The 6431-nt window shown below is 49.9% G+C and overlaps 1 protein-coding gene across 2 annotated transcripts in view; it reads left to right on the forward strand.

Annotated features, from left to right (window-relative positions):
- The window catches only part of PCGF3 (polycomb group ring finger 3), a 711906-nt gene that overhangs the window by 84453 nt on the left and 621022 nt on the right, over positions 1-6431 (forward strand). The gene's annotated exons all lie outside the window — the stretch shown is intronic.

The raw sequence follows: 6431 nt of genomic DNA on the forward strand, positions 1-6431 counted from the left end.
GAGCTTTGGCTAAACAGATGTCTGTGGTGGTTTCTGTCCGCCGCCTTCTTTGGCTACGACATTGGGCGGCTGACATGGCCTCTAAGCAAAGGCTGGTGAGGTTACCCTTTTGGAGCCTCCTGTTATTTGGAGAGGATTTGGAGAAGATTGTTAAAGACCTAGGGGACTCTAAGCCCCAGCGGTTACCTGAGGATAGGCCGAGGCCTTCTTCCAAGGGTTCTGTGTTTCCCTCCTCCTCTAGACCTCGCTTCCGTGAAGCTCGTAGGTATCACCCGGGGCGCTCTGCTGGGTTTTCTCAACGTGCCCGTTTTCAGCAGAGGAACTCCTTTCGCTCGGGCAAATTTTCCGCAGTGGCCAGGTCTCGGCCTGGAGTTCAGTGGCGTCCTCCACAATGATGGGACGCCGGTCCACTCCTCGATTCCTGCAATAGGAGGACGGCTTTCCCTCTTTCTAGAGGAGTGGACCAAGATTACCTCGGATCAGTGGGTCCTCGACCTGATCAGAGAAGGTTACCGATTGGAATTCGGTGCCCCGGTGAGAGACGTGTTTGTGGAGTCCCGATGTGGCACTGCCGTAAAACGAGCGGCGGTAGACGAGACCTTGCAAGTCTTGCTGCACCTTGGAGCGGTGATCCCTGTGCCTCTTGCCGAACGCGGCTGAGGCCGTTATTACATTAATTTTGTCGTGCTTTGAAAAGGCGGGTCTTTCAGACCGATCCTCGACTTGCAAAGAGTCAGTGAGGCCCTAAGAGCACGACACTTTCACATGGAAACTCTTCGCTCCGTCATTGCGGCGGTACAGCCAGGACAGTATCTCACGTCTCTGGACCTAAAAGAAGCGTACTTGCACATTCCTATTTGGCCCCCGCATCAGCGGTTTCTCCGGTTTGCGGTGTTGAGACAACATTTCTAGTTTTGGGCCTTGCCTTTCGGCCTAGCCACAGCTCCCTGTACCTTTTCCAAGGTAATGGTGGTCTTAGCTGCCTGTCTCAGCCAAGAGGGTATCAGAGTTCACCCTTATCTCGACGACTGGCTCATCAGAGGGGATTCAGCAGCCGAAAGTCATCTTGCCACAGCCAGAATGGTTAAAGTCCTGCAGGCGCTAGGCTGGGTGGTCAATATACCCAAAATTCACCTGACCCCCCTCTGTCTCTCGAGTATTTGGGGGTCTGGTTCGACACGGCCTCGGGGTTTGTCTTTCTCCCCAACCAAATGCTTTGCAAGCTTCAAAATCAGGTCCATCTGCTCCTGCAGATGCCTTGCCCGCAAACGTGGGACGTGGTCCAGCTGCTGGGGTCAATGACGGCCACCTTGGAGGTGGTTCCATGGGCGAGAGCGTATATGAGGTCTCTGCAGATTGCCCTGCTTCAATAATGGTCTCCGATTTCCCAGGAATATCAACGCAGACTAATATGGCTCCCTGCGGCCCGGCTCAGTATGCAGTGTGGCTCTCCGACAGGATGCTGCGCCACGGAATGCCGCTTGCGCTTCCTTCTTGGTGCCTGGTGATAACAAATGCCAGCATTTTGGGCTGGGGAGCGCATTGCCAGGGAAGCTATGCTCAGGGGCAGTGGACAACCGTGGAAGCAGGATGGTCCATAAATCGCTTGGAACTGAAAGCGATATTTCAGGCTCTTATGGCCTTCCAAAAGATTCTGAAGGGGCTTGCAGTCCGGGTTCTGTCAGACAATACGACAGCGGTGGCCTATATAAATCGTCAGGGCGGCACTCAGTGCAGGGCCCTGGCTGCGGAGGCTGCTCAGATTTGCCACTGGGCCGAGCTCCACCTGCAGCTTCTATCAGCAGCTCACATTGCAGGTCAGAGCAACGTGCAAGCTGATTTTCTCAGCAGGCATCAAATCGACCCGGCGGAATGGGAACTGGCAGAAGAAGTTTTTCTTCAGATTTGTGCCAAATGGGGGACACCTGGAATGGATCTAATGGCATCAAGTACAAACGCCAAAGTCCCTCGCTTTTTCAGCAGAAGGAGAGATTCTCACTCACCGGGGTTGGATGCGCTGGCTCAACCCTTGCCCTCGGGCCTCCTGTAGGTGTTCCCTCCTTGGCCCTTGATAAGGCGAGTCCTCCTTCGGATTCGACTACACCGGGGATTGGTGATACTTTTCGCTCCGGACTGGCCAAAGCGTCCGTGGTATGCAGATCTCCGTTGGATGATGATGGAGGCTCAATTTCATTTGCCTCTGGTGCCGAACCTGTTGGTTCAGGTTCCGGTGTCTATGGAGGATCCCTGTCGATTTGGTCTTACGGCCTGGCTATTGAGAGGGCACAATTGAGAGATAAGGGCTATTCTAACAAGGTCATATCCACTCTCTTGCAAGCCCGCAAGCGGTCCACCTTTGCAGCTTATGCTCGGATCTGGTGCAAGTTTGAGGCATGGTGTGTTTCAAAGGCAATCACTCCCACGCGGGCTTCTGTCTCGCCGGTGGTGGTCTTTTTGCTGGATGGCTTACAAAAAGGCCTGGCTTACAATTCCCTGCGGGTTCAAGTGGCAGCTTTGGCATGCTATTGAGGGAAAGTCTCTGACTTGTCCCTTGCTGCTCATCTGGACATTGCCCGATATCTCAGAGGGGTGCTGCAGCTCCGCCCTCCCGTGCGGTTGCCTTGTCCGGCCTGGAACCTGGGGCTGGTGTTGAAGGCTCTCCAGCGTTCGCCCTTCGAGCCGCTTAAGCGAGCTTCGGAGAAGGATGTGACTCTCAAGACAGTCTTTTTGTTGGCCATGACATCGGCTAGACGTGTGTCTGAGCTGCAGGCGCTGTCCTGTCGGGACCCTTTCCTACAGTTCTCGGAGTCCGGAGTAACGGTACGTATGGTGCTTTCCTTTCTGCCTAAAGTGGTTTCTACGTTTCACCTGAACCAGACCATTTTTTTTTTTCAAGGGAAGATTTCCCGGACTTCTTTGGGCAATTACATCTTTTGGATGTCCGCAGGGCTCCATTGCAGTATCTACAGATGTCAAATGACTTCAGGACTTCTGTTCACCTTTTTGTATTGTTGACAGGTCTTTGACGCGGGTGGCCGGCGTCTAAGGCCACTATAGCCCATTGGCTCAAGGAAGTAATCTTTTCTGTGTATCTGCTTTCAGGCTGGTCTCCGCCTGAAGCATTTAAGGCGCATTCCACGAGAGCGATTTCCTCCTCGTGGTCTGAAACGGGTGCACTCTCTCTTCAAGAGATCTGTAGTGCGGCTACTTGGGCTTCTGAGCTCTCATTTGTCCGGCATTACAGGCTGGATGTTGCAGCGAAGCAGGACGCGATTTTTGGAGCACAAGTGCTTGCTCGCGGAGTGGCCTTTTCCCACCCTTAGGAGTGCTTTAGTACATCCCATCAGTTAATGGATTCATCTGCTGTTGATGACAAGGAAGGGAAAATTAGGTTCTTACCTTGGTAATTTTCTTTCCTTTAGTCACAGCAGATGAATCCATGATCCCTCCCTGTCTGACTTTGTTTTTTGTTCAGATCTTTCATGCAGATATATATCTCATGGGAGAAGTTGGAAACCAGTTCTCAGAATTTCTACATAATGTTCTATTACAGCAGGTTGAGATCTTCCCTCCTTTGTATGGTTATTGCTCCTGTTCTGGGGCATTTGTTCGCTGTGAGGAAAGTTTATATGATGTTACCTTTCTTATTCACTGTGCTTTGGAAATTTCAAATACTGAAGGCAGTTGGGGTAGCCGTCCAAGGGTCACTGTGGTTCTTCAGTGTTCTCTATCTCCACCTGCTGGTAGGTGGATTCAACCCATCAGTTAATGGATTCATCTGCTGTGACTAAAGGAAGGAAAATTACCAAGGTAAGAACCTAATTTTTCCTCCTCACAATCTGCATAATGGAACTTGTAATATTTCAACATTCAAGCAGCTGTTCTTCAAACTTCTGGTTTTTATACAATGCTGGGGGGGGGGGGGGGGGGGGGAAATCCACCTATATTCTTTTTCTCCCAGTCCCCTAAACATGCCACATGCCACTCCATTCATACCAAAGCATGATTAGATACTGCATAAGGTCCTATTTCCACCTCGGAGATGGATGTCAACTGCATTCTGGAGGTTAATAAATAATCGTGTGGTCTGTGCTCTGGAAAGATGTGTAAAATCTTTTTATGTAGGTTCAAGATGATAAGGTGCTCCCAAATTTGGAGCCCCTATTGCTATTAATTTTCTCATGTCTAGGGTTTTGGTATTTATCTAACTCTGGGTCCCAAGCAGTGTTAGTCATCACCTCCTATGAACAGTGGCGTATTGTCTCGCTTCTCTAAAGATGCTAGCTTTTATAAAACTGATTGGGAGCATAGGCACTACACAGTAATACTACTTGTTATAAGCACCTTACACACCACATATCTTCCTCTTGGATCAACTGCAATGACTTTGACCTGAGCAACAATATTTGTATGAAATAATATGGCTACTCCACACTTCTTCCCTTGCTCTGAAACTGCTAAACATTTTCCCACTCATGACTGTTTCAATTTGGCATGCTCTGTGTCTGTAGAAAGACAATTTCAGCTGTATAGCTCTGCAATTGCTGTAAGATCTTAGTATGTTTTATAGGAGACTAGTAAAAGAGGCCCGTTTCAGATCAAATGAAACGGGCGCTAGCAAGGTGTTCATCGCCAACACCCCCCCTCCCTCCCTCCCTGGCCAACCCCTTTGTTATTCTTCCATTGCTCCGCCCCCAACGTCATGACGTTTGACGCGAGGGCGGGGCCCTGGAGCGATTTCCCACCCCCCCCCCCTGCCTCCCTCCCTGCCAAACCCCTTCGTTGTTCTGCCATTGCTCTGTCCTCGAGGGCGGGGCCCGGAGCGATTTTGGTGGCTTCACCACCACGAACCTTTGAACCTTTTTGAAGGAAGTCAGGGCTTGGCTTCACTGATGTCAGTGTCCTCAGAACGTTGAGGGTGAGTTTTATTATAGTAGATGTTATACCACCCGCATTCCTAGTTATAATCCTCACCATTAAATTAAGTCAATACATGAGTTATCCAAAATAAGACCCCTTGTTTGTCAATAGGAGAGACTGTACCAGCCCCCAGTCTCACATTCTCCGTTGCTTGCTCACATCTCTTCTCCAATTATGTCTTTCTCCTAGATGCTCCTTAGCACCATATTCACTTTTTCCTCTTACAATTCAACACCCTTCCTTGAATAAAATCTAGCAACTGATCCACCCTCCCCCTGCTACCCCTTCAAATGTGTCCCCTTCCCATCCTTCCTTCTACTCACCTTTTTTGTCCACTGCTGTTCCATCCTTAGGAACAATTGTGCTGCAGTGCTTACCACCCTTTAATTAATTAATTTATTGATTTTATTTGTTACATTTGTATCCCACATTTTCCCACCTATTTGTAGGTTCAATGTGGCTTACATAGTACCAGAGAGGCATTTGCAGGCTCCAGTGTGAACAAATACAGGGCGATGTTGTGGTAAGATCAAGTTCATGAGGGACAGCCACATTACGGAATCTGAGAACGGAAGAGTTGTGTTATGTCCATTCTCCGAGGACAAGCAGGTTGATAATTCTCACCATTGGGTCGTCGTCCGCGACGGCCCAGGAGACTGGAAAAACTTTAGAACAAATGAGAAGTCTCTGGAATGCTCCATCGCGTGGGCCAAGCGTGAGACCCTCAGTTCTTTTGATCTGCGATCTAGAGTGTTCATCTTCTTTGACTGCGCTTTTTCGGCTCAGGAGATCTGTTTTAGCGTTTACCGCTCCCCCTTTTTCTTCTCTTACTTAAAGTAGTAGTATTAGTTCTTTAAATATATATTTTAAAAAAAGTAGTTTTCCTTTATTTTCTTAGTTCTCTTCACCTTTTAAAGTTTCCTTCTTTTTTTCGTCATGGCCGCCCCTTTCGGCTGCTCGGCCGGGTCATTTTTTCCTTTTTGTGCCTTTTTATTTGGCGCGATCAAGTCTTTAATTTCGCAGTGCTGTTTTTCCGTCCATGTCATCGAGGACTCCCAGCGGCTTCGAATGTTGTACTCGCTGCAACCAGACCATCTCGGGTACCGACCCCCACGCGTGGTGTCTCGAGTGCCTTGGGCCCGACCTTCTGCCAGCTGCCTGTAAGCTGTATCTTTTGATGAAGAAACGGACCCAAGTGACTTGGGAGGCTCAACGTGAGAAACGTTTTGCTGATCGGTCCGGTCCTCCGACGTCGGCATCGGTATCGGTACCGAGGTCGGCAGCATCAACGTCGACGTTGAGGGCAGCAGCGACATCGAGATTCCAGGTAATGGCTGCCGAACGACCGCATCGCGCTGGGAACAGCGAGGCATCGAGTGGGTCTCCACCTATCTCGAGGTCTACTGTTATGTAAGCCCCCCGGGATGGACCTTCGTCGGACCCGGCCCCGAGGAGGCGTGAGGATTCCACGTCCTCCTCTTCGGTACAGATCACAGCTCGGCAGATGTTGA

The sequence above is a fragment of the Microcaecilia unicolor genome, chromosome 2 (assembly GCF_901765095.1).
Source record: "Microcaecilia unicolor chromosome 2, aMicUni1.1, whole genome shotgun sequence".
NCBI lineage: Eukaryota > Metazoa > Chordata > Amphibia > Gymnophiona > Siphonopidae > Microcaecilia > Microcaecilia unicolor.